This window comes from Tupaia chinensis, unplaced genomic scaffold, assembly GCF_000334495.1.
Source record: "Tupaia chinensis unplaced genomic scaffold, TupChi_1.0 Scaffold141490_1, whole genome shotgun sequence".
Lineage (NCBI taxonomy): Eukaryota > Metazoa > Chordata > Mammalia > Scandentia > Tupaiidae > Tupaia > Tupaia belangeri.
The window spans coordinates 2,341,469-2,352,853 of NW_006201352.1; the positions used below are offsets into that span (position 1 = coordinate 2,341,469).

Genomic DNA, 11,385 nt, shown 5'->3' on the forward strand with positions numbered 1-11,385 from the left:
TGGTTGCTTGTACTAAATTGGAAGTTTTGTCTTAAGGTCAGAGAGTTTTTCTTCTTCCTGGTCTAATCTGCTGTTAATACTTTTGAAGGAGTTTTTAATTTCTTGCATTATATGCTTTATCTCCAGGAGTTCTGTCTGATTCTTTTTCAGTATGTCTATCTCTTTATGGAGTTCCTCCTTAAAGTCATGGAAGGATTTTCTCATCTCCTGGAATTGGTTGTCTGTTTTCTCTTGCATCTCATTGAGTTTTGTTACACCTAATATTCTGAATTCTTTTTCTGACATTTCTCTGATTTCTTGTGTTTTATTCATTGTTGGTGAGGAGTTACTATGTTCCTTTGAAGGGGAGGTATTTCCTGTCTTTCTTCTATTTCTTGGGCTTCTGCTTTGATTTCTGGTCATCTGGTGATATACTCCCTTCTACCTACCTCTTTGGAGTATATTTCTGTAGCTGTGTGTATGTGTGCTTTCCTAGAGTGTGAGTTAACTCTGTGCTAATTTCCCTATTTTGCTGTGAGTCAAAGTATGGAATCCACAGTGGGAGTTTGGGGTTTAGCTTTTCAGAGGGGCCTTCTGCTGGAAGTTGTGGGAGAGAATTCCTCCAAAACCTCACTGTCTTCCAGTTACTTTGGTTACTATCTACACCTCTCTGCTCCCAATGTGACTGAAGTTTGAACTGGACAAGTAGGATTCGGTAGTAGTCCAACCTGCATGTGCTTCAAAGGCCGTATCAGCCCCTGCTCCCCTATAGTAGTTGGCCAGGAATCCCTGCTGATGAGTGAAGTCTGGGTAAACTCTGCCTCCCTGTTACTCCTTCTATTTCAGGGACCACAGGAACCAGGTGATGGTCCTCAAAGGCCATAGCACTCCCTACTGTCCCACTGCAGGCTAGGTAGGGGGTTCCTACTGATGAGTTAAAGCTGGGCAGACTCTGCTTTCCTGTTGCTTTTCCTATTTCTCTATTTTTATGTATATTGAAGATGTCCACCATAACGTTTTATAATACAGAGTGAAATTATTATTACAGTCAGGCAAATTAGCGTGTCTATTTTCTCACACAGTAAAGTATGTTGAGAGAGAGAACACCTAAAATCTACTCTCCTAGCACATTTTCAGTATTTGATCAAATATTATTGACTACAGTCCTCATGCTGGATGTGCTGGACATTAACTGTTCGGACTAATTCATTCTACATAACTGTAAGTTTGTATCCTTTGACCTAAAATCTCCTGGATTTTTTAATTCTTGGGCTTTCTGGCAAATTCCAGATAACCAAATATCTGACAGCCTCATAAATTCTGGTTTAAAAAAGGTATTTTAACCTGATGTAATTCCACTTGTCTATTTTTGGGATTATTGTCTGTGCTTTGGGGGTCTTATTTAAAAAGTCTTTACCTACTGCAATATCTCCAAGAGTTTCCCCTGTGTTATCCACTAGTATTTTTATAGTTTGAGGTCTTAGGTTTAGAGATTTGATCCATTTTGAGTTAATTTTTGTTAATGGTGAAAGATTGTGGTCTAATTTTATCCTTCTGCAAGTGGATACCCAGTTTTTCCAGCACCATTTCCTAAAGAGATTGTCTTTTCCCTAATGGATTGTCTGATGTCCTTTGTCGAAAATCAGTTGGCTGTATGGGTGTGGGTTTATTATTTCTGGGGTCTCTGTTCTGTTTTATTGTTCTACATGCCTGTGTTTATGCCAGTACCATGTTATTTTGATTATCACAACTTCATGCCGAGAAAACTAGTTTTGGATATTGTAATGATATAGAGTGATTAAATGTAAAAAGAATAATAAATAAATAGGTAGATATTTTAGGCCCAGTCTGGGTGGTGCAGTTAGTAGTATACCAGCCTACAGTGCTGGAAGCCACATGTCTAGCTACCAGCTCAGATCCCCAACCCTGTCAACATAAAACACTGTGGGGGTGCACGTGCTTACCCAAGATCCTGACAAGCAGGAAGGCAGAAAGAAAGGGATCGCAGCATGATCAGAATTTGTGAAGAGTGCTTCTCTTTATCTTTGTCTCTCTCTCCTTCATATGTGTACCCATGTACTCTGTATCATGACTTTAAAAGAGAAATAAAGTGATTTAGTCTAGTCACGGGCTTGGTTTAAATTCGACTAATCTTGTGAATAAGGTTTCACTAATTTGTAAATAAGCATGGTATGACTAACATCATCTCACAGACACTGAGGACCTGCTGTGAGCAGCCTCACCTATCAGGCTCAACGAGCAGCTCTGTGAATCTTCTCAGTCCTGGTCTCCTGGTAGTACAGACTGCTACATCTCTAGTCCTCCAGCACTCACAGACAGTAACTCATTTAATTCCCACAATAACCTCATCAGGGAGGCATCATCATCACTCCTCCTTTGCAGAGGAACTTGAGGCATAGAGGGGTATCTGAAACTTTTCCAAGGCCACAGAACTACTGAGCAGTGGGAAACCAGGTAGGCTAGTGCTAAAGGCTGCACTTCTTCCATCGACTGCACCACCTTGCTAGTGATGCGTGAACCCATCTCAGGGTCACCGAGTCATGAAAGGACCTATAGAGTGTAGTATTCAGGGCTATCCAGAGAAGGAAAACCTATAGAATGTATGACTCTATTGGTAGAGATTTACTTTAAGGAGCTGGCAAGTCCAAATTCTTCAGGGCAGGCAGTAGGCTAGAGACCCAGGGGAAAGGAGGTATTGCAGCTTGAGTCAGAAGGTCATCACTGATAAAATTCCCCCTTACTGGGGGAAGAGAGTTTGTTCTATTCACACCTTTCATTTGGGATTATTGTCTGTGCTTTGGGGGTCTTATTTAAAAAGTCTTTACCTACTGCAATATCTCCAAGAGTTTCCCCTGTGTTATCCACTAGTATTTTTATAGTTTGAGGTCTTAGGTTTAGAGATTTGATCCATTTTGAGTTAATTTTTGTTAATGGTGAAAGATTGTGGTCTAATTTTATCCTTCTGCAAGTGGATACCCAGTTTTTCCAGCACCATTTCCTAAAGAGATTGTCTTTTCCCTAATGGATTGTCTGATGTCCTTTGTCGAAAATCAGTTGGCTGTATGGGTGTGGGTTTATTATTTCTGGGGTCTCTGTTCTGTTTTATTGTTCTACATGCCTGTGTTTATGCCAGTACCATGTTATTTTGATTATCACAACTTCATGCCGAGAAAACTAGTTTTGGATATTGTAATGATATAGAGTGATTAAATGTAAAAAGAATAATAAATAAATAGGTAGATATTTTAGGCCCAGTCTGGGTGGTGCAGTTAGTAGTATACCAGCCTACAGTGCTGGAAGCCACATGTCTAGCTACCAGCTCAGATCCCCAACCCTGTCAACATAAAACACTGTGGGGGTGCACGTGCTTACCCAAGATCCTGACAAGCAGGAAGGCAGAAAGAAAGGGATCGCAGCATGATCAGAATTTGTGAAGAGTGCTTCTCTTTATCTTTGTCTCTCTCTCCTTCATATGTGTACCCATGTACTCTGTATCATGACTTTAAAAGAGAAATAAAGTGATTTAGTCTAGTCACGGGCTTGGTTTAAATTCGACTAATCTTGTGAATAAGGTTTCACTAATTTGTAAATAAGCATGGTATGACTAACATCATCTCACAGACACTGAGGACCTGCTGTGAGCAGCCTCACCTATCAGGCTCAACGAGCAGCTCTGTGAATCTTCTCAGTCCTGGTCTCCTGGTAGTACAGACTGCTACATCTCTAGTCCTCCAGCACTCACAGACAGTAACTCATTTAATTCCCACAATAACCTCATCAGGGAGGCATCATCATCACTCCTCCTTTGCAGAGGAACTTGAGGCATAGAGGGGTATCTGAAACTTTTCCAAGGCCACAGAACTACTGAGCAGTGGGAAACCAGGTAGGCTAGTGCTAAAGGCTGCACTTCTTCCATCGACTGCACCACCTTGCTAGTGATGCGTGAACCCATCTCAGGGTCACCGAGTCATGAAAGGACCTATAGAGTGTAGTATTCAGGGCTATCCAGAGAAGGAAAACCTATAGAATGTATGACTCTATTGGTAGAGATTTACTTTAAGGAGCTGGCAAGTCCAAATTCTTCAGGGCAGGCAGTAGGCTAGAGACCCAGGGGAAAGGAGGTATTGCAGCTTGAGTCAGAAGGTCATCACTGATAAAATTCCCCCTTACTGGGGGAAGAGAGTTTGTTCTATTCACACCTTTCATTGACTGAGTGAGGCCCACTCACATGAAGGAGGGCAATCTGCTTTATTCAAAATCTACAAGTTAGATGTTAGTCTCATCCAGAAGCACTCTCACAGAGAAAAAAAAATGGAATCGTGCTTGACAAAATATCTGGGCACTGTGGCTCAGCCAACTTGACACACAAAATTAACCATCACACCTGACATCACACAGGTAGTAAGATCTGGAACTCAGGCTCCTATGGCTTGACTGAGTTCCCAGCTTATGCTCTCAATCCCTGGAGTGGGAACCTCTATTTCTATCACTTCTACTGCCCTCCTCATCTGCCAGAGAGTGGGAATCCATTCTGTCCTGCTTCCTTCTACACTAGCTGCCCTTCCTCTCTCTCCCCAGCGGCCGTCTGAATGTGCCTACCCTCCCTCTGGACTGATCTCCTAGCAAAAAGCATTTAGTGCTGGTATTTATTGGCTTTAAGACTTCTTCAAGCACAGCTCACAAGATGCTCAAGATAAACATATTGATCAAATCTGTTTCCTGGGCTGCTTATCTTGGGTGGGAAAACAAGTAGCTAAACAGGGATGGAGCCCCAGATTGCCAGCACAAGCAGGCAGCATGACAGATACTCTGATGACTGAATCTCATTCCATTCATCCTATCAGGAAAGAACTCTAACCATTCACTCCACAGTTGAGGAATACAGGAAGTAGAGCCTTATTCATTCATTCGCTCAACAGATCTGCCTACCACATGCATGTATTCCAGTGCTAGAATATATCAATGACAAAACAAAGTTCCTCTCCCATGAAGTTGTCATAATGGTGTCAAAGTAAGCAAGAACAAAGGCCCTGAAGCAGCAGCTTGCTGGTGGCTCCAGGTGCAGCAAGAGCCAAAGTGGCTGGAACAGAGTGAGAGGGAGTGCAGTGGGAGAAAAGGCCAGGTACATGGCTGCACAGGGCAGAGAAAGGAACCTGACTTTCTCTGCCTAAGAAAGGAAGTCCTTGGATGGCTTTGAGCAGAGGTGGAACATGCTGTGACTTATGACTTTGGAGGATTGGGAAAATTAAGACACTTGTTTCAGGCCATGCAACTGAGAAGGAATGGAAGGACAAGCCAGGGTGTCTGGCTCTGAAGGTTGAGCTTATTCCCCTCTACCACAACTATGGGACAAATAAAATATGTGTTGGGGAAAAGATGGATGAATATGAGTTACTTTAAGTAAGGTAGGAAAGTCTCAAAAGAACTCTTTGAGATGACATTCAAGATGAAATCTAAAAGGCAGGGACTGGCCGAGGAAATATATGAACAGTGGAGTGTTTGGGAGTGGATGGTCTAAAGGCCCTGAGGTAGGACCCACCAAGGAGTATGGGAAGAACAAAGAGAAAACAAAAGTAGCTGAATTATGGGAACCAGCAGTTAGCGTAATAGTTATGTCGCTGGACTCCCACGTAGTCGACCACGGGTCGTGTCCCGGACCCGGTGGCTTAAAACTCATGCTGGGCGCGTGTGCGTGCGTGCCCAAGATTCCGAGAGGAGAATGGAGGAGAAGGGATTGCGGCGTGACCATCCCCCCTGGGGGGTGATTTCTCGCTTTCTGTCTCTATGTCTCTGTCTGTCTGGCGAGCGCACGCGCCCTACAGTGAAAATCTCTCCAAAAAAAAAAAAAAAAAAGTAGCTGAATTATGAAGAACAAGGGAGAGAGAGGGGTGCACAATGAGGTCAAAGGAAAAAGCCAGGGGCTAGATCCTTTGCAGAATTATAGGTTGTGGTTAAGAAATTCACATTTTATTCTTAAGAGTAATAAGAAATCATTGGAAATTTCAAGCAGAGTAATTTACCCCTCCCTCTTTTTTAAAGATAGTTTTGCTATTAGCCACATGCAGTCTCTGGAGAGAAAGAGAAAAATCACCTCCCGAGGGGATGGCCACGCTGTACCTTCTCTTCCGTTCTCTTGGGATTTGGGGCATGCAACACATATACTCAGTGCAATGGAAATTAAAGAGTTAATATCATATCTGGAGGGTTGTTCTGTTTTGTTTTGCTTTGCTTTCCCCAGAGCATTGTCATTCAGTCCTAAATTTTCTTGAGATCTGTTGGAAAGAGGGGGGGACTAACCTCCTGCTAATTTATCAAATTAACATGTTTGGGCTTCCTGTTCAGTAACTTCAAACATCTCACCCGTGTGTAGTCTGCTCAGGATTATTTTTCAGACACCATTGCACTGAGTGATGAGGCTTTGTTGTTTGCGAAGTGCCCACTGGTAGAAAGGCTTTGATATCCTGGTTTTCCTCCTGCAGCTCACAGTATCTGCCACTTAGCATCTGGCACAAAGAAAACACTGGGCTCCTATTTGAGTGAACAAAGGAAAAGAACAGTTGCTGCCCATAGCATAGCACTTTCATGTTCTCTCATCTCTCTTCTCTAGAAGAAACAAGGAGAAATTTTTCTTATTTATATCCCCTCTTCTTTTTATCACTGGTGAAGATGCAGTAAGTTCCGTGTGTCTCCCTGCTGACAGGCCTTTGGTGACAGATAGCAGGCAGAGGTTCCTCAACACCAGTTTAAAATTATTAGGGACTTCCCAGACCCCCAAAAGGGCCTGAGCATCAGTTTCAGTGGCTCCAAGGTGCAGGAACATGTCCAAATCCCTCTGCAGGTCACCCCCCCACCCCCCAGTGAAGATGGTCCATTGCCTCTCCTGTGGAGCACAGACTATGGAGCTCACACTGCTGACCTCTGCTCTGCTGCCCTTCTCAGCATCCTCTGCTATGCTTCTCACCAGAAAGTGGATTTCCCCCTATGCTTACCTCATCCGATCCTTCGGCTCTTCCAAATCGGTTTCCTGTGGGTGTATCTGACTGGTGAAGCCTGCGTTACTTGCCTGTACTAAATCACAAGGAAAGCTGGAAGTGAGTTACTGACTTCTATTCTAAGGAGGCAGGTCTTCTGTCGGTCCATTCAGGTTACATGACAAGTTATCCCAAACTGAGTGGCTGAAATGACAAAGGTTTCTTTCTCATGGTTCTGGAAGCTGCAAGTCTGAGATCAGGGTGCTGGATGATCATGTGCTGGGACCCCTTTTCTGGCTATGTCCTCACGTGGTTTTCCCTCGTATGTGTGTGTGTGTGTGCAGAGAGAGGGGGTGAGATCTGGGGGCTCCTCCTCACTTCATAAGGGTGTTAATCCCACCATGGGATTAACTCTGATCTCATCTATACTAATCACCTCCCCAAATCCCCGCTGTCAAACACCATCGCACTGACTCAGGGCTTTCACATACGAACTGGGGTAGGGAGGAGGACATAACCATTCAGCCCACAGCAGGTGTCACGGAAAAGAAACTTTCCAAATATAGAAATGATATTCTAAAGGCTAGGCAGCCACAGACACGATCGTATCTCTACCGTCTTTCTCCCTCTTTTTTTGTGTGACAAAATGATTATCAGTCATTTCAGTCCCTTAAGTCTGACCCTGAAGGCTGAGCTTATTCCCCTCTACCACTGTGTCAACCAGACTCATCTGCTTGAGACCACATTGCTGCTAACTGTGTTTTGGTTTTTATATCAGGAAAGATATAAATACCGAGTAACATACACCAAGTAATAACATGTAAGACGTTTTTAAATTCTGTTATATAGTATTTTGATTAAAAGAAACTAAAAGCAGCCCAAACAATTATACACGTAGTCACTGGACTAACCCTTAGCCAGAATGGACTACTTTAAGGCTGGCTGCTGTTTCCCACAGACTACAATAACTATTAGGTCACTGGGAAAGTCATGACGTGTTTTTCTATGTTTTTCTATGCAAAAATATATCATTACTTTCCCAACAACCCAATACTTGCTACTTTTTCATAGATAAAGCCCCTGACTTTCAAGAAAGCATTAGAGAAAAATAAATAAAACCCTTTCTTTATTCAAATAATTTTTTTTTACTATACCTATGAAAGAAATGGTTAACATTGAGATATGTATTGCTCGAACTAAAGGCACAGGAAAACAACATATACCCATTAAATTTCTAAGAAATAGGAGGTAAAAGATTAAGCCTTTGGGTAAGTTCTAAATCTATACAAGGAAGTAAGATTTGCTACTCTGCAAAAAGTGAAGCAATCTGCTATATAATATACAGAAATAATTTAATGCCTTTTGCAAGAATGTAACTGGAGCTCTGCTAAACCTTCTTATTCCATAAGGGCATCTAAAATGCCAGTCCATGAGACAAGTACTTCATTCTTCTCCTATCCATTTATGCAGTATTTTTCACGGATTTCTGACTGGATGTTGCAAAGGCCAAGAGTTTACTCAAGACTTCACCTCTGTTCTGTAGGAAGTAGGTCTGCAGGATGGTCATCTTCTCCTGGGTCTCCTTCTCCATTTCAGTGCTGCAACTACCATGGGATCCCAGAGTCATGGCTCCCTAGGCCTTGAACTCTTTCTCCCTCTGCAGGAGGTACTGCTCAATTTCAGCTTGAACTTCTTTGGTCGGCTTCAGCTTCCAGTTCTTTCAATTGCAGGCCTTGGACACCTTTTCAGCAGTCCACTTCTTGGCCTGCAACAACTTCTGGATCCCCTGCAACTGGCTGGCCATGGTGGCAGTGATTCCCAGGCCCTGGCAAGCTGCCTAACTCTATGGCTTTTCTCTTATACACAGTGTCTGCCACATAGTGAATGCTTAGTAAATGGTGGCACTTCCTCTACCCAGCCATGCTTCTCTGTTTGATTTCTCTCTCCCTCTCTCTCTCTCTCTTTCAAGTTTCTTTCATGAAGGAGAAAGATTGAAAGAGAAACAGAGAGAAGAGGCAGAGAGACAGGGACTCTCAGCAAGGTTTTCACACTATGATCCAACCCCAGTCTCAGGTAGCCCAGATCACGGGCATAGGTGTGCACCTCGTGTGCACAGGGAGATCACAGAACAGGAACTCAGGGCCTTCCCCATGTTGTCCACATCCATTACCACTGTGCCAATGCCTGGGGTCTCCTTGCCTGCCTCTCATTGCTGGTCGGTCTGCTAGGGTTGCTGTGCTTGAACTTTCTTCTCATGGACTCTTTGGCTACAAACAGAGCTTCAAAAGAAAGCCCAATTGAATTCAAAATGCAGAGTTTCACCTTAGCCAAGGTTGCACCCAATTTTAAATAGAGGTACATGCAAACATTCAATTAAGATATATATATGAGATACTATTCACCACTAAAGAGAAAATATAGGTACTGATGGTCTATTTATTATATCAGAATCTTGGTGCCCTCACCTCATCCTTTAAAGGATGCTTAAAAGATGTATCTGTATTGTTTGGTTCCCACCTAATGTACTTATTTATGTTATTCGTTTTTTAAGAAATACATTTAAAAATTTAGAAGCAATAAGGCAAAATATTTTTATATTAAAATGAAAAACATTTGCACAACAAACAACATAAAAATTAAAATGACAAATATTATGCTAGGGAAATATTTGAAATTTAAATAACAATAGTAACAAAGAGTCATTATCGCCCATCTGGATATCTGTAGAGTTCCCCAAAACAAATAGGAGGAAGACTAACATTAGAGAAAAATAAGCTAAGAAATAAATAGACAAGTCACAGAAAAAGAACACGAATCTTAATTATATGAATAGATGCATAACCCTGCTTATCTGAGAAAGATAAACTACTTTAAGACTTCCAACCGAGATGTAGTAACAAGGAGTAGATTTATCTTCCCACGGAAAGATTTTTCAAACTGATAAAAAATATGAAACAGTTATTTTTAAGACTATAAGGCAATGAGGGACAAAGACCTGAGAGATGGAGAAAAAAGGGAGACACTTTCTACCTTGAGAGACTTTCCAGGCATTGCAGCAAGGAAGAAAACCCAGAGAGCGCCTAATAGAGTTCAAGGTGGCCAGAGATTGCACAGTAGAGTTCTGGAGAGGAGAGCTGCAGAAAGTCACAACTGTAGGGATCTGCAAACTTTCCAGTGGAGTACTGTCAGCACATGCTCATGAGAAAATTACTTGAGGTCAAAGAAAGAACCACTAAACAGGGTTTCCAGGAGCAGTATTCAGTGCTCACACCCAGCTGGAAAAAATGTTTTCCCCAAGCTAGAGTTGAAAATCTCATAATTCCAGGTCAATAGGTAAAGTACTTAGAGCACTTTTGTCTCAATAGTAAGGAATAATTCATTATCCTTAGATCAAACTCAGCTTTAGTACCTTCTAAAAAACCTTAAAAACCAGACTAAAAAGATCAAAGTATTTCCAATTTCTTAACTGCATCTAATAGCAAAGCTTATAAATATTTACAGGAGTACAAATATATCCACCACCCAATAAGCTAAAGTGATTGGCATTCACTCAAGGAATACCACGTAAGTTAAGAAATAAGACATGGGGAACCAGCAGTTACCGTAATGGCTATGTCGCTGGACTCCCACGTAGTCGACCGTGGTTCGCGTCCCGGATCCGGTGGTTTAAAACGCATGCCGGGCCCGTGTGCTTGCATGCCCAAAATCCTGAGAGGAAAATGGAGGAGAAGGGATTGCAGCATGACCATCCCCCTGGGGGGTGATTTCTCGTTTTCTGTCTCTATGTCTGTCTCTGTCTGTCTGGCGAGAGCACGCGCCCTATAGCAAAAACCTCTCCAAAAAAAAAAAAAAAAAAAGAAAGAAGACATGTGATGCAAATAAGGATAGAAATCAGCTGAACTTGATTCAGAATTGGCACTATTAAAGTCTGTTTAATGTCACTAACACATTTGCTAGAGGGAAGTTTATACTACTAAATGTCTATATGAGAAAAGAAGAGGACCAACCCCATGGCCTACTGTTTAAAGAAGATACTACAGCTGGAATCCCAGCGCTAGCTACTAGAAAAATATGCCGCGTGCATGTGTGTGCATGCCCAAAATCCCAACAGGATGGACAAATAGAGGAGAAGGAATTGTGGGGTTACCATGCCCATTGGAGGTGCTTTTCCCCCTCTTTATCTCTGTCTCCCTGTCTTTCTGGCAAGTTCACAAACTCTGGCAATTGAGAAAGAAGAAAAAAAAATAAAAGAAAGATCTCAAGTCTATGATTTTAACTTCCTTTTTAGGAAGTTAGAAAAAAGAAGAGCAAAGTAACCCAAAATAAGCAAAATAAAGTAACTAAGAAAGATAAGAGCACAAAAGGATGAAATCAAAAACAGCAATGAAGTAGAGAAATATATATATATATATAT

General features: G+C 42.1%; 1 pseudogene; it reads right to left on the reverse strand.

Moving 5' to 3' along the window:
- Positions 1-8,425: 8,425 nt before the first annotated feature.
- Positions 8,426-8,775, reverse strand: LOC106733223 (V-type proton ATPase subunit G 1 pseudogene; annotated as a pseudogene).
- Between the last annotated feature and the right edge of the window lie 2,610 nt (positions 8,776-11,385).